The sequence below is a fragment of the Seriola lalandi genome, unplaced genomic scaffold (assembly GCF_002814215.2).
Source record: "Seriola lalandi dorsalis isolate HSWRI2012SDOR001 ecotype SW California unplaced genomic scaffold, Sedor1 jcf7180002053444, whole genome shotgun sequence".
NCBI classification, from domain to species: Eukaryota; Metazoa; Chordata; class Actinopteri; order Carangiformes; family Carangidae; genus Seriola; species Seriola lalandi.
Window position 1 is genome coordinate 98511 of NW_019523997.1, and position 21112 is coordinate 119622.

The following is a 21112-nucleotide window of genomic DNA, read 5'->3' on the forward strand; positions in this document are numbered from 1 at the left end:
AAAGGCTGACTCAGAGTATAAATAAGCGGAGAGACATTAAGACTACAGCTAATCTCACTAAAAGGGTTAGGACAAAGTGCTGCCGCCTCTGCCGTCTCTCTCGCTTCCCCTCTCCCTCTATCCTTGAATCAATTCATTCTGCAAGTCATTTCCTAGCGTACTGTGCAGATAAATGCTCAGCGTAAGATAGCTCTTATGTCCATTTACTGTAATAAAACACCTACTGGAGCATGTCCATCACAGTGTTTGTGTGCGTGTGTGTGTCTTTAAGAACACACCAATGTAGGGTGTGTTTGATTAAGATTAAAAAAAACAAACCCAGACACTTTCAATCCAGAGGGGGAAAATAAGATTTGAGATAAGTTGTAAGGTGAAAGCAGGCCAACATGTCTCCCTGTGGGTCTCAGATTTCCGCTCTGGAGCCTACCACCAAAGACACACGCACACATACACACATACACACACACAGTAAAGCTGTAGGCTTTAGTATGCCGTCCTGCCAACCCATGTGTATTTTAATACTGGGGAGTCCAGGGTTTAATGTCTCATGCTCTATTTACAGTAACCTATTTACAGTATGATTACTGTTACATTCACAAAAAGAGTGAAACGCACGCACAAACACACCTGCCTGGCCTTCGTATCTCAACAGCTCTGTTCCTCAAACATTCCGGTTCTGTCTGCCACTTATTTTTTTCTCCAGCAGTCGTGTCATGCTGATTTGTAGCACCCAGGTGTTTTGTTGACCTGAGAAAAGGGCCTGTTCCTGGGTGGACGGGTTAGACACACACTGACTGCACAAGGTGAGGTAAACAGAGGGAGGGAACTGAGGGCAGATGGGTAAATAACGCTAAGTTGCGACTGTAGCTCGCTTCCACATTTTGTTTCTTGTGAAGATAACACCACTATATGAATACTAGCTTTAGACTACATCCATGCTAAACCCTCTTAATCTGAAAAGAATGGATGAATCTGAAAGTGCAGGCCGACATTTGTGTTTGACTGTATTAAAAACACAAACCACGTGGTCATGGAGGTCAGCAGAGGTTTAACCAGCTGAGACTCAGACTAACTGTCCCGCTCTTTACCAGATGTTGACCGTGTTCGCAGTTTTGTTGTTTGCTAAGTGAAAAAAGACAAAGAAGAGAGTTAGCCATTTTCCTCTTGATTTGAGGTTTCAGTGTGGATGGGTACATTTACAAAAATCACCAGAAAATGTTAGCATGGATGCTCAGCTTTCACAAAAAATTGGCATTTTTAGATTTAGGCAGCTTAGTGTGGACAAAGCCTGACTTTTCCACATTAGCCTTCATCTGATGCATTCATTAAAATGATGATAATGTTTATTTGTTGCTTTTTTTCTATGTATTTTTTGCTTCTCTTTAGCAGAATCACTTTGTCTGCATTATCTCTCTGACACGTCCTCCTTCACTGTGCTGTCTGTTGTCTCTCATTCTCTCCCTCTGTAAGAGTGCTGAGTAGCACTCTGCCCATCTCATTTAGAAACAGCCCTCCCTTCACTTCTAATGAGTCTTCATTTTGGCAGAAGAGGGAGAAAAGCCAGAGAGAGGAACACCATTTCCACTACTTCAGCTGACAGCAGTTCCCTCTTGAAAACCTCTTCTAATACCCGCATGGGACTATACAAGAGGGCTGGAATAGGGAGAAAATGGTGGAACAAATGGATAGCCACTCTCCCTATTAGCCTCCATTATCCACAAGCATCATTTCATAACTAGCGACTAACAAGGCTTCTGTGTATGCGCCCGTGCCCCTGTTGTATGTTTGAATGTGCGCTTTGGCTCAGCTAGGATACACAAATCTGGTGTGGACAGCTCAGAAACCAGAGAGAATTGCCCTTCTTTGTGCCCGAGCTGAAATACGAGAGCGCTTGCTGAATAAAGGGGGTCTTATAAGGGGGCGAGGGCACTCCTTAGGGGGCCAGTCAGCCGGGCGTGACAAGCCGGTACCGCTGTAATGAGATAACAGGCCACTGGAGTACGCGTTGATTCATTCCTCCTTTCTTTCCTTTCTCTATATCCATTATCCCTTTGCTGTTTTCTTATCCATCCATTGCTCCATTTTTTTTTTTAAAGCAGGCCATCGTGCTCAGCAGGCTGGTAAAGCCTGTGTGTGAGGGACCGATAGAGGGATAGAGAGGAAGGAGTAAATACACTGGCAGAGATCCAGATAGAGCGAAGGAGAAAGGAAAGGGCGCAAGGGTGTGCAAATGAAAGCTTGGAAGTGTGTGTGTGTGTGTGTGTGTGCTCCTGAAAACATATATTCAAGTTCATACTAACAGGAGTTTGGAATTCTTGAATTTAAACATGGCCACAGTGGAAAAAACAGCACGCTGTAGAGATAGAGGACAGGGAGTAATCAAGAGATAGAGAGAGAGGGTGTATACAGTACGGCTCACTGCCTCCAGACAGGCTGGGTAAAGCCTTCCTCCACTCCTCAGCCATCAGAAAATTACCCCTGCACCTGCCCTCCAGCCCTGTCCCCTCCCTTCTCTACCTCCCCCCGATGACCCCCTCCCGTCATGGACAAACTGACTTCTACAGTGTTGACAGTGGCAACACTCAGTGGGAGGTTGCAAGATACGGGAAATCCCAGTTAAAAGGTGAACTCATTCATTGTGTGCTAGGAATATATGACTGTTAGCCTGGCAAACCACCCCTGACAAAAAGCCTCACCACATGTCTTTTGCTCTTTCCGTAACCTGCACTAATTCATTACCGCCACTGACCTCCATATGTCAGCTAAACCACCAGATTCCAACTTATCTTTCTCACCCCTTCACACCCCAACAATGATTCATTTGTTAAAAAAAAAAAAAAGACACCCAGTCTTGCTCTTAAATCAGAGTTTTCTTATCATGTTTGTATAGATTTATAGTTGCGATAGTTGGACAGCCAAAGCCATGATTTCATCTGAACGACATGAGCTGTGTGCCTTCCTGGGCTATCAACACTTGCTGTCCCAAAACAGCGTATAAGCTGGAGATTTAGAACGGTCTGTCTAGCCCTAAATCTGTAGTCTCCTGCCTGGCATACCTCACACACAGCAGACTGAAATACACACACACACATAGAAACACACGCTAACTACCTTTTGATGCTCTACCTCCCACCCCTCATTCTCTCTCCCCTACCTAAGACTCTCCCCCTGTTCTTTTTGCCTATTATGGCGGATTAACTTATAATGCTTGGATGAACTTCAGTAAGTGGGGGGTACAAAGTCACACATCAATACACACACAATCGCTGGCCGGCTGGCTGGCAGATATGGTCACAAGCCCACTGGCACAGAAACATGGGTCCTTCTGGAGAACAGCGAGACACATGCTGACATACACACATATTCATGCACGCATACACACACCCACACACACACACACAAACACACGTTAACATACAGGAACCAGACTGAGTGAAAGGTGCAGAATCCAGCCCAAAGCCCATATTAATCCCTCTGATCCCTCAGAGATAGAATAATTCAGAGTTAATTACTATTCTCCTGCATTCCCCTCTTTCGTCTCCTTGATTTCTAAATCCACTAAACTCCGCCTTTCCCTCAATCAGGCAACCATTTGAATATACTCTCTACAGTAAATCCGCCTTTGTCTCCTGGTGTACATTTTTATTTGTTTTGCGCCCGCTGCTCGTCTTGTGCCTTGGCAGACTTTTATGCACAATGTCTTGACAGAGTAAAATGAGAGGTAAATATGGTTATGAGCCGTCTCTCCCTCTCAATTTTTCTCTCTCTCGCACACACACGAACGTACAGGTCTTGGCAGCAGCTGACACAGAGTCTGGCACTGAGATTGTGTCTTTCTGGTTGGAGTTTGGAACCACAGTGAGTTTAATTAGAGTGGAGGGGGACCACATGGCCTGCTGCCTGGCTGGTGTAAGACTGGCTGAGAGGCTGGGTACTGGAAAGACCCACTAACAACCACACAACAAATCACTGCAAGGAGAAGTCACTGTGCGCACACAATTCTTACTGCAATATATTTATAGCTATAGTAGCTGCACACTCATTTGTATGCAGACAGCTTCCTCAAATATCTTTCCGTCTCAAACCAACAGCATTCTCATCCAGATAACTCATTATTCCACCGATAAAATGCCCTTGTAGTATAGAGTTAAAAGCATCCTACATCATTGCCCATGCCACACTGCATTATCTGTTGTGTCTCGTGGCATTTTGTGGCATGTGAGCTGCATATCTTACACAGGGGGAGAGAAAAAGAGAATGCATTCCCGCAAAGTAGTTTCTATTTTCTGCACCAACACTTCAAGACAGGCCAGCAGATAAGCTGAGACAAGGAGATAGTGAGGGGCTAACACTCGGCCATACATGGGTAGGGCAAGGAGACGGAAAGAAGCTTCGGTATGCGCACACACACACGCACATGCACATATTCACACACCCAGAGTGCATATTTTGAATATTCGACATATGGACAGAGCAAGCACACATATCACAAGTGGCATGCAGATCACGTATTATGCACACATATTTTAACGTAAACTCTGGGGAATATGAGCTCGCAAGCGCGCACAAATACACATTCCAGTTAGCCAACCCCCGCCTGTGTTAACCTTCCAGCATTCCTCGCTAATCTGCACCATAATGGCACACCTGTCTTCTCCCATTCTCTATTACTTCCACAAAAATACAGTTGGGGGTTTAAAATGGAAGCGGAGAAGGGCGAGCGCACTAAACATATTCATGAACAAACAGCTGATCCATCCTCTCTTTTAATTTTCTCTTTCTCTATGCATCCCTCTATCCATCCTCAGCCTTCACTCTCTTGATCTGTATCCATAGGGAACTGTCTATTTTTTAAACAAGAGGAGCAGTGGTTTGTCTTTGCTTTAGGGGGTTGGGGGGGTATGTTACCACGGTAACAGACATAGAGGTTATTGTCATAGCTAGACAGGCATTATTGGTGCAAGTGGGAAGGACAGGGCAAGAGAGGGTTTTTTCTTGGAGGGGCTGGGGCAGGTCAGAGATTGGCACAGTGCAGGCCAGGGGGTGAATAACTAAAGCAGTGGGGCAGGCGAGGTAGATAGGTAGGTCACATTATTATTGATTGCATGACATTATGTGGACAGCAGGGGAGTCCGCAGAGACAGACGAATAAATTGTGGCTTGACATCAAAGTCAGGCTGCTGACATTGAGCCTGCAGGGGACAGAAGCTGCCCAAGGCTGGATTTGAGGTGGATAGATACACACGCAGGCACGCACAGACACAGAAATAAACACTGACAGCGCTGTTCACCAGTTACCTGATAAAACCAAGATTGTCGAGAGAGAGCTTGAAAATGAAAATGACGGAAAGAAACAGGAGGAAATGTCAGCCATGAATAATTTCAATTCCAAACTCAGATTATTTTTTTTTTATGAAGCCACTTCTCTGACTAAAATCCCCAAAAATGTCTTACTCATTTACACATCAAGGCTCACCAGAGACCTTCACAAGGTGCATTATTCCAGTCCTCATAAAATTACAATCTGCTACCCACTACATTTTTCACATTCATTAATGCTTCATTAAATTATTATTCATAGCTTGGATGATGATGTGATTAGAAAAGAAATGGGAGACAACAGATGAAATAATTAGGGAAATGAAGGTAAGGTTTAAATATTCAACATTCATTCTCATCTCTCGCCGCGTGACTCTGCAAGGCAAAGCAGAAAATATAACTGACAGGAGAACAAAGTTGTCAGAAGAGATAACCCCATGACTGTCCAACATGACATACATATTGTCCTGTTAAGGCCATGCCTGACGCAAGCCTTTCATCTGTGGGCATCAGGCCTGACACAGAGGACACCACCGTCATTGTCTGCTAAGTGATTGACCGCCCTGTCTAGATGGCTATCAGCTACACTAACCGGGGCCTGGTGATAACATCTGGAATGTGTGAAACTTGAGAGAGACAAAACAACAGGAGTCGCAACTTGCACAGACCTGCAACTCTACGAGATGGAAGATAGAGACACAGTGGGGCTGATGAAGATGTGTGGGGAGAGTTGGGGTTGGGGGGGGGGTTTGGGGCTCAGGTGAGGTTTGGAGAGTTTGCTGAGCGAGACAGCGGAGTCCAAAACAAACAGAGAAAAACAGTGGGATGCCGTCATGGATGGAGGATGAGACAAAAACAAGTGGTGAGGAGGGGGAGCAAGAGGAAGGAGGTGGAGGGTCTGAGAGAGGAGAAGGTTAGACAGAGTAACATGATTGAAAAAATGTCTCAACCACATTCTACTCCACTACAAAGGCTTTGAAGCACACCAGCAGTCTTTCCTCCTCTAACTGTGGACGCAGAACCAGTTTGACCCCCACAACTTCCTCTGCTCACACAGTGCCCATGTCCTGCTTTTGAGGAAACAATACCAGACTCCTTTCCTCCTTTCTAGTGTACATACGCAAGGTCACACACTGAAGGGTAATAACTGTTGGCCTGAGATCTCGCACCAGATGGGCCTGTGACCCTTTAGGTTATGCTTCCTATTTGTATGCATCCTGATTTAAATAAGGCAAATTTACACTTCTATAAGGTCTGTGTTTCCCACTGACATTTCATCAATATTGTGGCCCCTCTATTATAGGTGACTGACACATACTGCTTTCACTGGTCACAAAAGGCTATGTCTGGATAACAAGGCAAGAGTGTGGCATTGAGGGTCATCTCTATAAGAAAAGCCAGTTCATAAAAGGTCAAAGCTGACTTGAGTTGCTATTCATTTAAGTGCTGAAAGGTTAAGTATTTGTTTTAGGTAATTAATATGAAATCCACAACAATTTTGGTAATTGATTAATTGCTAATCGTTTTCTCCATTGTAAATTTGGGTTTTGAACTGTTGGTCATACCAAACAAGCGATCTAATGATGTCGCCTTTGGCTTTAAAAACTTGTGATCAGCAGTTTCACTATTTTTTCACACATTATAGAAGTAACCCACAGATAAACGATTGTATCTGTGGGATAATAGATAATAAAAATAACAATAAGTTGCAGCCATATATAATTTGAGTCCCCAGGGGACAAACACATCAAAAAGGTTCTCATTCCTTCCCCTCACACTCTTACACGCACAAACTCTCTGATGAACACCGCACCTCTATGCTGCCATTCTTATGCAAACACACAGGTCACGTGTCGATTTAAGATACCGTATCAAAGAAAACAATAGATTTATGTAGTCAGAATAACTGAAGCGATGATGGAACTTGACAAGCAGAGATTACAAGGCTGATGGACACTGATAGGAAGAGATGGAGGAAAAAAAATAAAGCCAGTGTGGCAAAACTGGCATGGAGATGCAAAGCTAATCGCTAGCATACCAAGATCAAAGGAAAAATGAGGCATAAGAAAGGAGTACATCAGGGTGTCCTTGTATCACTTTAATCATGGCTGCTGCATACCACAGAGGCAGACAGTATGGAGAATGATTGGTTCCCCTCTTTTAATGAATAAAGTGTGTCCTAGAGAACCAGTTCCTTCCTAAAATACAGAGCCACTTATATCATTAGCGTCATTGTTTGACTTTTGCCCTAGCAACCCTGTACAGCGTATTATTTTTCTTTATCAATGTATATGTGCAATTAAATACATATTATGTAAACACACATCTGCAGGTGTAAACACCAGCACTGCAACATAAAATTAAGTTTAATCTAACCCCAGAAAAAAATTATAATAACGTTTAAAATACAGTTGAGCTGTTCACCAGGCATTAGCCTGAGAGGAAACCCTGGTTTCTGTCCAAGTAGATGAATCTCTGTTGTAGGTGTTTACAGGAGCAGATGGTCCAGGTCGGCGTTGGAAGTGCTAGTTGTTTAGGATAATGGAGGAAATAAAACATCATATGGTGGGAAGCCAAGCACGAGGATGCACGTGTGTGTGTGTGTGTGTGTGTGTGTGTGTGTGTGTGTGTGTGTGTGTGTGTGTGTGTGCGGAACACGCTTCTGGAAGTTTCTAAGGGTGTTGAAGCTTAACTATCAGCACCTCTGCTACCCTGGCACCATCTAGTCCACCTCCTCCATATCCAAGCATCTGGTAAAAACACGATAAGATTAAAACATATGAAGTTAGAGGGAGGGAGAGGAGGGAAAGAGAGAGCATGGATGGGTGGCTAGAGATGGAGAAGGTAGGGAATGGCAGAATGTTAGATAGAGGGTAGTGAGCTGGAGGCCATTGTGAGCAAGATAAAGATGGAAAGGATAAAAGTATCTACCAGTGTTCTTTGCATTTTTGAAGGTGACATAAGAAGGGGAGATCATTAAAGACATTTCACTACAATTTCATAAAGGTTGTTACGGAAGAAATAGAAAATGAAATGGGGAAAAAAATGAAAAGAAAGAGGTGAAATGAAGTGCATCCAGTATATTACTGGACATCTGTGATCATATGTGTTTTCAAAGCTGTCAGCCTGCGCTTTTTATTACAAGAGTGGGAGATGGAGAGAAAGAGGAGCGGGATCAAGATAAAAGCAGACACCACACTATTGAACTTGTTTCAATTAGATGAACTCAAAGGCGGTGGTGCTGCGTAGCTGGACCTCCCATCAGCATCATTCATTTATTATTCATAACTGTGTCCAAAATCACAGGCCTGTTCATAAAAGATTTTTTTTTTTTTTTTTTTAAAAACCAAAGGAACAAATGACTTAGAGCAGAAGTAAGCTATTCAATTTACATTTCCAGAGCTTTTTTTGTTGGCGTTAGCCCACAATGAGAGCTACCAGCATGAGTTTTTCTCAGAGAATGTCCTCTGACTCTGTATGCCACTAAATGTCAGTGAAGAAAAGTGTGCTTTTATAATGCCTAGGTTAGAATTATACATAAGACTGTGGTTGGGTTCAGGGCCCTTAGGCGAATTTTGACATTTATGGTGGGGAAGGTATAAGAGGGTGTTTGAGAGGGGTTTGCAGAGGCAGGCAAAAGCTTGTCCATGCAGGTATATGGCAGGAAGGGGTGGGTGGGGGTTGGGGCGAGGGAGGGGGAGGGGTGGTCTGTCAAATCCTGGAAGAGGTGAGAAGCACTAAAGAAGTGTGAGCTGAGGAATGTGGAAGAGAAGTTAGCGAAGTTGACGGGCAGGAGATGTGGAAGCTGTCTGTCACCAGCGGTGCTCCAGAATTTTCCATGACTTCAGCTCTCCATCTCCAAGCCGAGAAAGTAGCTGCGGGGCAGAGAAGCCCCACGCTGTATCTCCATAATGAGCTGTGAACCACAGGCTGAGGTGGCAGGCAGACACATGGAGGTAACACTCGGAGGTAACACACTCTAGCTTAGGTTTCAGCCGTCCACAAGTGAAGGCAGATGGACTCGAAAGCCCCACTAGATTGGCCACAGTGTGTTGCCCAGATTGAGAAGGCATTACATACATTTCGCATACTAGCGCCCAGATGCTCACCACCCTCTGTTGTCGTAAATCACACCAACTGGTTGCCTCATCCATAACATTTTGCAAATAAGTGGCCACATATGTGAAGTGTGATACAAAAGGTGCACTAAGCAAGATATGATGAATGTAAATACAACTATCTTTTCGACATTAAGTACAGGGCTACAGCAGGAAACAGTTTTGAGTGGCTACAATTTGCTCGAATTGCAGTTATTTTTCTGAGTAGAGCTGCAGGAAGTGAGAACGCCAACGTTGAGCAATAACTTGGACTCAATGATGGCTCAATATGGCCTCACCAGCTACTAAGAAAAGAGTGTGAACAGGAGGCGTAAGCAACACATAGCTATTAGCATTACTTAACATGATTTCTGCAATACAAACTCCTCATCCCACCCACATGCATAATAACCTCATGCGAAAACAGCCAATAAGAGCTTCTGTATTTATCTGATAATTCATTCATTTTGGATTGTACGCCACCAAAAGCCAGCTGCTGCAAACAAACAGAAGCAACGCAATGTGTCAGTGTTACTGGCTAATATGGTTTATGGGCAGACCTATAGACAGAGTGTGGCTGAAGCTGATCTGGAGGCTCGTTTCCACGGTCCAAAGCCAACCAGCCAATCATTTGGATATTGTCTCATGTTTGTACTGGAAGCTTTGGCTGCCCTCTGTGAGTCAACTGACTGATAATCCACTGCAGGGGCTCTGACCACATAGTTGAGTGGGAACAGACAGAGACAAACAAGAAACAGCAGAGAGAGAGAGAGAGAGAGAGAGAGTGAGGCAGATGGATGTGGTGTAAGAAATGGTATGAGCAAAAGACAGAATTCGGAGAGAGAGCAACAGTAGCAGTCATAGCAGTAGTGAGAGGAGAAACCAAGACAGAAGAGGAAGTGGAAGGAGGTGAAAATGTCAAAAGACAGGGAAGGGTGAGGAGACAGTGAAAAAAAAGAAAAGAAATGAGGACACGGAGAGAAAGAGGTGCAGACAGTGTTGTAAGTGAACACATGCAACACGATCTCGAGGCCATGACCGTCCAGCTGTCTCTCCTCTTTCTCAGTCGCTGTCACCGTTTTCTTTGTCCTGCTAAATATGCTTTCCCTGCCCATGGGAGATGGCAAAGAAAGAGAAAAAGAAAGAAAGACAGAACGAAAGCAGCACAGTGTTGGCGGGGGGAAGGAGAAAGTGTTCGATGAAGGACAGGAGGTCCTGGTTTGATACTTGGATACAGCCGAAGTGAGGGAGGAGAGAACAGGTGGGTAGCCACAGGAAGACAAGTATGCCATTGTTTGGCTGGTATCTATGTAACCATACGGTCCATGTCTCCTCAAACTAGCATTTTGTATCTCTCAGTGCATGTGAGTTGAGAGTTAGCATTAGCTCGGGGTTACTGTTGCACACTGTGCTTTGACTTTGACCGCTCTGTCATGCCGATGGTGGGCCTGGATTTGATGCACTCCTGAACCGTTACACCAACTGGCCCTAAACCAGCACCAAACAGCCACACGTACGTGCACACACACACACACACACACACACACACACACACACACACACACACACACACACACACACACACAAACAGATGGGGCGAGGTGGGGTGTGTGTGGGTAAGGGGCTACAGAAAAGGGTGTAGGCGGTGGATGGTAGATTTTTTGGCAAGCTGTACCTTCCTAAGTTCATTGCCAAGGAGAGCAGGCTCTAACTCTGACAGCCTGGATCATATACCACCAGCTGGCAAGCTAGGAGCCACAGCCATGGCGGTGCAATATGACACAATGCAAATGGGGAAAAGAAACAAAGGTGTTACATCAAAATACAGGAAATGAAAGTTTGAGTTCCCCATTTTAAGTCAAAAATATTAACTTGGAGACATCATATTGACATAAACATCCTCTTATCAAGAAATAGAGGTGCCTCTAGCCATGTGAGGCCCCTCAGTGTACTGGTGAGCAAGTCCACTGCTGTCCCATCACCAGCTGGTACTACCATTAATGTGGGACTGGACACACACACACACACACACACACACACACACACACACACACACACACCTATTTATAACCTCAGTTAAGTCCGGATTCCAGTTCATGATGGGGTTGCCATAATGTTCACATGCTCCCAACAGCCCCGACTGCTCCAAGTGACGGGTGCCCACACACACAGCAAAGTCCTGTCATACACCCAGTGCTAACTCTCCCCTTTGTCACACTCTATCACACACATACTGCAGTGTTCAGTTAATGGGGTATGCATTCCAGACACACACATTTAAATACCCAGACACCCCTTCTCACGAGTATGCAGATGCAACACACACACACACACACACACACACACACACACACACACACACACACACACACACACACTTAAAACACCTAAACACATGCATGTATCCATCCATGTGTGCACAATCACACACACAGAGTTTAAACATCAACAAGTACCACCGCTCGTCAGGCTCTCCCTTTCACTGCGCCTCAACTCCCTTCACTCCCTTCACTCTACACCTCCTCTCCTCTCCATTCCTTTCTCCTCTCCTTCCCTCTCCCAGTCTCCCTCTCTGCTGTGTGTGTAATCAGCCCAGTATTAATACCTGCATTCCAACAGCCTACAGGAATGTCTTAACAATGTAGCCTTGTTCAGGTGCAGAGGGAGAAAAGACCTCACTGAAAAATACATTAAAAAAAGTGCTGCAGCGAGGATTCCCAAGGCTGCAGCATGGAAGACCTGAGGCACGTTATCATTCGAGATGAACACGGTTGAGTGGAACACACTTGGCTGCCTCTAACACTATGTGGCCAATCTACGAAAAAAATTCCTACTCTTACAGACATAGTATATGAGTCAAGTACTGTATACCACTTGTTAACAATCTCTCTCACACCCAGTCTATAAGCCCAAGATGCACAGGACAGATAATCATGCAGCTGAGCTACACTGCTTCACCAGAGAGTGATAATTCACTATTATGCTTAATTTGTTTTCAAATGTATCATATTATAATGATTCAAATAAAAGCTGCAATGATCAAGCAGTTAGTCAATCACTCTGTATACAGAATATTAATTAGCAACTATTTTTACAAATTAATTCATTTGATTGTTTAAGTATTTCTTCAAGTAAAATACCAGTTGGACTGTTGGTCAGACATTTGAAGGTGTCTTCTTCAGGAATCTGTGACGAGTATTTTTCAGTATTTTTTGACATTTTGCACACAAACAATTAATCGATTAAAGGAGAAAATAATTAGCGGAATAAATGATGAAAGTAATCATTAGTTGCAGCCCTAGTCCAAACTAATTATTTCAAGAAAATTGCAATCAAAGTGAGTCATTTTATACATGCAATTTGTTCCACTGCTTGTTTGTATGTGATTGGCCGTACTGTGATGCATTTCAATGTGTGAAAATATTCTCATGATTATAATGATATTGATTTCCAGACCTAAGTAGAAGAGAGAGGTAATGAAAAGGAGTGACATACTGAATGTTCCATCATCCTCCCATCCTCCCTCCATCCCTCCCTCTGCCTGCCCCCTTTGTCAGGCCTTATTATTGAACATGTGTCCTCTCTGCCCCTGCCATTAACCAACCCCACCCATACACACTGCTTTCAATGGACAGACACACACACACACAATGTGCAGCGCACACTCCTGAATTGCTAATTGACATGGGGAGTTGGTGCATCTTTCATCATTCTCCATGGAGACAAATCTTGAAGTGTATGCGTGTGTGTGTGATGTGAGTGAGGAAAGGGATCAAAGGAGGTCCTCCAAGCTGCCTGTCCTAGAACTCTCAGCCCCTCACAACACTTTATAGGGCAGCTGGGAAGGGCCAAATATCTATCATACTCATCATTCAAGAACTAGAACGTAAATGTACAGTAAGTTCAGCTGACTTCAGCTTGATTATCATTCAGAGCGCATAATTGTCAAGTAAATTTAGTTTTACTGCTGCAACATGACCACCGCCCGGAGCAGAATGGAAGATGCTCTCGAGGCAAAACATTGGCGTTATAATTACTTTAGCCCTTAATAACATGAGGCTAAATCAGTTAGGAACTCTGTAAGTCTAACATTATCCTCACAATAACTATCCATCACGTTTGTTGTTCTGCAGATTGCACAGACATGTAATTGGGAATCATTTAGCCAGATTGAGTCATAACCCAATTGAATGCGATTGATTTTGTATTAAATATTCATATGAAGCAGGAGTAAACTTGTACTTTTTTTCCTGGTAGCCTGAACTGAAATGATGCTATGAAACTTGATCCTCCTTGTATTACTGGAATATGGACATAACTGATGAACAACAACAAGAGATTTGGCTGAAAAATCCACTTCAGTTAATGGAGGACTTTCCACTACTACTGCACGGAGCTGCTGCAACTCTACAAATATTGTTACATGAGTGGGAAGTGAGTGTAAGTCAAACCCCCTTGTGGCTTGATTATTGTCATTAGCTGAACTGTCAGTCAAAAACAAAAAGATTACCTTCCCGTACTGCTAAGAATCACCAGGGATTGGAGACGCCCGGGTTCTTTTGGCTCCTTATTTTTCTTTTTCAGGCTATTGTGATGATTAGACAAAACATGGTCAGGATGATACATGTATTTTCTATTGGGCCCTGGCAGGGATAACAGACAAATGACGGATGAAGGGTGAGACAAGGTTAGAGGAGGAAAGAGACGGATGACAGAGAGAGATGTAGAGATGAAAAAAAAAACACAGTGATAAAAGTGATGCTTTACAGAGCTGGGCATGAAGCAGGGTGTGGTAAAGAGGCTGACAAGCGAATTCCAGGGAGAAATGTAACTCAGAGAGAAAAAGAGACTCACACTAAAGTTAAGAACAGATAGTGACTTGAGGAGAACATTAACAGTCAGAGCATGGTAACTTTACCCCTCTACTCTTCTCTTTCAAAGTCAAGTTTGCACAGGCAGAGAGGTGCAAAGGGAACTTTGGTGCCGTTGTCGTTGTTTCAGAGGGGCTCTGGTAAGTGAAACCTCATTAAAACAAAGACGAGTTATGTCCTTAGGCGGGTTGCCTGACTCGGAAGCCCTGAAAACCGACACTGTATCTGTTCAGTGATGACACTCGGGCCTCGCTCTCAGGTAACGTGGGGAGCCCCCTTTTCTCACACAAACAGACATGAAGTCATACCAAACATCCAACACACAGAGCCAAACACTTGTGTTGTAATACAAACGCCACCTCTGAAGCTCACACACCCACACCCTCTTCCCCTCCACCACATTCTGCTCCTCCTCTTCCTTCCCATCGTAGAGGATTAATGTTCCCACTCCTGTCTCCCAGGTCCCCCTGGCCCAGTTATAGCAATACGATCTCATTGTCAAACAGTGACCAGCCTCGCCGGAGAGGTTAACCACCGCTGCTTAACCATTAACTAGATTAAAGTCAGGGAGGTGGGGGGGGCTGCAGGAATGTTCTCTGACAGATGGAAAAGGGAGATTGGACATAAAAAGTGGTTTCAAAGAGTGATCACTGTGGTTTTGGCCTACCCTTGTGACAGTGGTTTGAGTAAATTTGATCACACACACAGACACACACACACACACATGTGTACACACAATATAGGTAAACAGAGAAAATTGTGTAGCCTAGTGAACTTCCAGTCACCCTCATCTCCATGTTATCATCATGCAATATAGATAAGGGAAGAAAAGAATCCTTTGGGGCTCCACCATCATATTTCTGAAACCACTCCCTGGGAAGCAAGAAATACTGGGTCAGAGGTGCATTCAAATATTTTTCCACAGGCTAAAAACTGCGCCTCGGTTGCATGGGAAGCGTTCAAAGCCATGTGCAATAATTTCATAAGCATTGCATCTGAAATGTCAAATAAACAATCAAAGAACTCAGGGGCAAACAAATCAAATTAAGGGTGTATTCACAGCAAACATACATTTTGACTCTCTCCTTCCCCCACACCAGGCGAAACTAGTGGTGTAGAAAGACACAAGGTGGTAATGGAACCCGTGTGTGTGTGTGTGAAGGAAGCGGGGGGTGACGGGGGGAGTTTTTTTGGAGGGGTGCATTCAACAACTGCTGCTGAGGCAACTGTTGATGTCTGAAAAGCAACAGCTTGCGGGGCTCCCAGAGGACGTTCTGCCAGCCAACAGTCAGATGGAGGGTTTAGGGTTGGAGGGGCGCAGGGGTTAGGATTTCTTCTCTAGTGCCAGGAAAATGATCTCCTTGGCCACAGATCCAGGCTTTTCCATGACATTCCCCATTGCTGACTGGTATTCCTCAATCCTGATGTACTCCGCCTGTCTGATCCGCACTGCTGCCATGTCTGCTTTTTCCGCTTTTGTTCATTTCATCCCCACTTTCATGCTATGTGATTGATCATAACAGCTGGGCAGGAAACAAGAGGAGTATTGTAAAAGCTATTTTTTGTGGCAGATACCAAATACTGTATGTAGGTCATCACATTTCCTTGCTGATTTATGACACAAATTCGGAACACGCGTGACCAAACATGCTCAAGCCAATCCTGCTTCTTTGTACATTCCTACAACAAACACATAGAGAACTACATGCTCTTATCCACATCTTACTACAGCACTCAACTGATAAATGGATTGGCAGCACTTAACCTCATCTCCTCAAAGAGCTTTGTGAATTTTTCAATTTTGCTCCAGCCCTGAATTGCAATGCAGCCCCCCCCCTCGTCCCTGCAGCTACCACAACCACCATCACATACACAGATGTAGAGGCAAGGACACACACGGAGCCTCATCTCAAGGCTGCATTTGAAATTACCCAACACCATCATCTTCCTCCCATGAGACGAGAACAAGACTGCGTGGTGGCAACACAATAGTCAGCTGTAATCATCTCTTATCCCATCCCTTGATCTCTCTCTGTCCGCCCCTTCCTCTCTGCTTCCTTCTTTCCCTCCCTCTTCATCTCTGCTTCTTTTTTCAACTTTCCAATTTTCTTCCTAATATTCAATGTATGTTAAACTTTTTTTTTTTTTAACACCTATGAAACTACTTTAAATCATGATTCAAATGCAGACAGTGGCAGAGTCACACACCGTCCTTTATTGTGCTTTGGAAAGTGAAAAACAGTGAGCCTGCCAAACAGGGAAGGATGGTCATTCTTATTTTAAAATCATTAATAGAGGCCATAAATCTGCTGTGGAGCAGCTCCAGGGATGGGCGTAAAAGCAAACAGAGCCCTCTCCCACCAAAAACACAGCAGGCAATCTTCCTGATGCTATGCAAGGTCATTAACTGTGAACCGTGCACAAAAGCTGAGTGGTCAACACAGGCAAAGACAACATGGTAAATCATAGCAAGCAAACGCACTCACACAAACAAGACTGGACATCACGTGACCTCCTCTAAAGTGTCATTGTGGAGGACAAAAAGCAGAGAACGTAGGGGTAAGACAGCGATAGACAGAGACAGACAGACAAAGATAAGAGGGAAAGACAGGGGAATGTAGACAAAGCTAATCTGGTTGAAATACACCTTTTGTTTATGGATGAGTATCTGTGGATGTGTGTATGTCTGTGTGTATGTCTATCTGTGTCTGTGTGTGTGTGTGTGTGTGTGTGTGTGTGTGTTTGTGTATATAATCACAGTTTTGTCTACAGCTCTTCTGAAGCTCTTGTGGGGATATGATGATGAAAAAAAACAAAAAAAACAGGGGATAAACTTTTCCGTCTCCGCTGTGCACCACATCATTCTTGCTAAGTGACTTCAAACCAGGATTAAGCACGTGCATGCAACCTACCATCTGCTCATGCTCAGTTGCGTACCGGTGCTGATTGCCAGCTCATTAGACAACATCAGCGCCATATCAAAGTTTAATGTGTCATTCATTGCAAAATATTAACAGAAGTGGGTATGTGAAAGGCTGACAAGCTCAAATCCCCTTTTCTGAGTTCAGTGTATACCAAACAGTCTTCCTCACACAAACCAACCTGAACGTGCCTTTTATTTAAACTGAATACTGCTTAACTGGTACACCATGGATGTTCTGCTGAGTTAAGCCCAGTCTAACCACATGGATGTACCCTGGCTGTGAACAGACTCCAGCTTTACACCTGTGACTGTAGCCAGTTTTACACAGAGATCCCACTATATTGATGTTGAGAAGACCCCTCATTATGCCAGCTTTGCTTGTTTACACGGAACCAAACAAGTCGGCATAATGCTGCCCCAAGGTGTGATTTAGACAGCTTGCAGGCATCCAATAATCAGAGACATGAAGCACAACACAACAGTGCCGGCATCTGTCCCGCCATGCTGGCTCTGCCGCCCCCCCCCCTGCCCCCCCTACATGAGTTTGTACCTTTTATGCAGAACGGCTAGGTGCAACATTCCCACTTTGAACAGTCTGTGCGAGTCACATTGTGCCTGCTTGTTTGTATGTGGATTACAGCCTGTGACTTGTGGTGAGAGGTCGGTTTAAAGACAGAAAGGAAACCCTTTTCCACAGAATTCAAAGGTGTGACAAACAAACACACACATTAGATTGCAAGCTTCAACGTGTCCACAGGAATGCCACTCATTCCATCTCAGTGCTCAACTCCATCACTGTCACACAGACACACACACACGTGCGCTTTCACAAACACACAGAGGGGAATGAATCACCCCAATAATTGTGGCCCAACCATTCCACAGCCCACTCCCTAGAGGCCTAAATGACAAGGGGGCAAACATGGACTTGCTCTCCCAAAGCAGCCACTATCAACCTGTCACTCACTGCTATATGAGCTAAGATTTCCAGTGTTGCATAACGCCAGAATCCTGCAACTGGTGGCCGTATGTTGGTGTTCTTAAATGTATAGTACAAATAATGTGTGCATCTGTATGTCCATTTGTAGTTTTATTATTGCACACTTTTTTGGTCAGCGAATGTATTCTTATAAGTATTCTTGGCTTCATGCATTCAAGAATGCACATGCGCGTGTACTTGCAGAAAAAGGAGACTAAAACTAAATGCCCCAGGACAGTTGCAAAAAGAAAAAAAAAGGGTTCCCTGGCTTTTATCTCCTTGTGGCTAAATGGATCTTTTTCTGGCCTAATACCATAATAATTACACATGGCTGCAGGGGGTGCACTTTTGATGCTGCGCTGGCAGGGGGACAGAAATTAAAAGTGAGGAAATGACTGTGGGAATTAAGGCAGCGATAGACAAAGAGGCTGACGCCGCGTGTTAGTGGTGAACACCTTGAACTCAACTGATGCTTGTCACATTGATTCTTTCCACCGGTTTCTGAACACTTTGGAGCCTCTACAGTTTAGCTCAAACTCATCTAACCATCTGACTCTCATCTTGTCTCTTTACCTTAATGTCACTTTGTTCTTTTTATCCCCAAAACTTACAAAAATCATTGTTACTTTGAAGTTATTGCTTTTTACAAAAGACTGGGTGGACATATTCTTTTCAAATACATTCAGTTTTCTTCACCACTACCTTAGAAACTGTGTTTCTAATTGCAGATGGACTGCGCCATCACAATTTTCAGACTTCTGAAAAGAAGTTATAATACAACATGTTTCCACGGTCGATGCTTTAGCTGCGATGGAAAAGGTAATGGCATGTCAGGAGCGTAGAACAGGAGCCACTGACCAACACCCACTGAGTGGGTCAAAGGGTAAGCGCAGTCCTGGGCACAGGCATGCCGAGCACCTTGGGGTGTCCTGGGTTGCCATGCATCACATATCTGTGTGTCACAACTATGTACATAAATACAGCCATACATGCTCACAAATATATAGACACACTTAGTGTGGCCAGGTGGGGCACATCTGGGTGTTACATGTCCCATGGTTTTTTATTTTAGTGTACGTCTGTGCTCAACACTGACATAGTTTGAAGTTGCAAGTGTGTGACCAGTAATTGTGAAAATGTGGGTCTGTGTGACAGAATCCCACTGAGACCCAACAAGAGCTGCTATTATTAGACAAAACTATGCTAGAGAGAGAGAGAGGGAGAGAACGAGAGAGTGAGTTCAGAAAAAAGAACAGATTTGGCAAAGTTTTTCCATGACAAGACCAATGTTGCACCAAAGTGAAAAGATTACTTTCCTTGCCTCAGACTTTAACAGACAGAGTGGGGGAGGGGTGGGGTGGGGGGGGTTCAGCACCTGGAACCAAGCCTTTAAATCAATGTACCACAGCTGTACAGAGGCTGTGTGATCAAGACTGCATCCATCAATTACAGGGAACTTTTTAGTAGGCACCTGTTAAAAGGCTCCATGAAGGGCAGACAGACAGCAAAGTACAACAACTGTCTCTGATACCAGGATGGAGGGAGGGGGGCAATCGTAAATCTGATCTGGGGAGCGAAGAGGTGTATAAAAGAAGAAAGTGGTTCGAGAAAGGAAGAAAAGCTAAACCAGGTAAACTCTGAGGGAAGCTGTGTTTTCGGTGAAAAACAAACTTGCTATTCAATGAAGGGCTCCATAAGTAATGAGAAACTACTATGATGCAGTGAGGACAGGACAGTCAGAGAGAGCAGAAGAGATGGAGAGTATAGAGAGAGGCCAGCCAGCACCCCAGCCCCGCCCTTTACTTCACCCTGCTTCAAACCACCAAAGGCTGCCTGCACAGGCAAGGGATTAGAAATAATGTTCATGAAAATTCCGCTATGCATTCCCGCAAATTTGATTTTGACACACATAAATAGCCACAAAGGAGTCACTGAAGGCTACACTATGTAAAACACAAATATTAACAACAAGTTAACCTCTTATACATCTTTTAGGATATTAAGCAATGAAACATTACAGTCATGCAACGCAGTAAAGTAGGCTACAGCATAATCTCAATGGCAGCACATTAAATCATATGGGACTGTTAAGCATTGGACATAAACATCAAGTACACAGAGGTCAATAATAAACGTGTAGGTCTACCACAAGTACCACAGCAACTACTTAAAATTAATCTACACTTGGTTTTGGTCAGTAACCACAAGCTTCTCTTCATAGATCATATAAGGCCAAAGTCAAGTTGCATTTAAATTGGCTTAGTGTGTCTGGCAGCAGTAGAGGTGCTGAGGGTGAGGCGCACTGCCAAATAAGAGACGCAAATCCCGCAGATCAGACATCAAAGCGCTGGAAACTGCACCACAGCAGCCAGACGTGGCAGATTGAATGAGACTGGATGAGACCGGCAACCTGGTCTTCAAAATAAAAGCTTATTACTTATCACCGTTCAGGTAAAATATAATAAATAAATAAATGGGCTGGCCCAAATATTTGGAAGACTTATTTTGTAGATTTCTCATTAAAATGACACATTATCTAAATATAAACATTATGTTTTTCATTTCAATCAGTGTTTTACTTTGGCAGTTCAATATGTTTTATTACGGCCGTATGGAAGAGGCGCTGTTTGGTGTTAGGATGTGTTGGTTTGGCAGCGGTGTCCAGAGGACAGGAGCAGTGTGCCGCAGTCCTGGGCGCTGTTAAGAAATGCACTCAAGTGCGGAGCTGAGACTTACCGCACCAGCCTACAAAGAGTCACCATTAACCCTTTAAACATCCCCGCAGTGTAGAAAACCCGCACGTCGTAACTGCGCAAACTAACGGCTACCGTAAAACAATGTTTGTTTTATAAATCAGTTAGACCTCTGTTGAAACAAATAGACTTTCTGAAACGTCGATTATGGGGAAAAATGTTATCGGCGT

General features: G+C 44.1%; 1 protein-coding gene across 1 annotated transcript in view; it reads right to left on the reverse strand.

The window, feature by feature from the left end:
- bcam (basal cell adhesion molecule (Lutheran blood group)) overlaps positions 1–21112 on the reverse strand; it is a 48607-nt gene that overhangs the window by 26950 nt on the left and 545 nt on the right. The gene's annotated exons all lie outside the window — the stretch shown is intronic.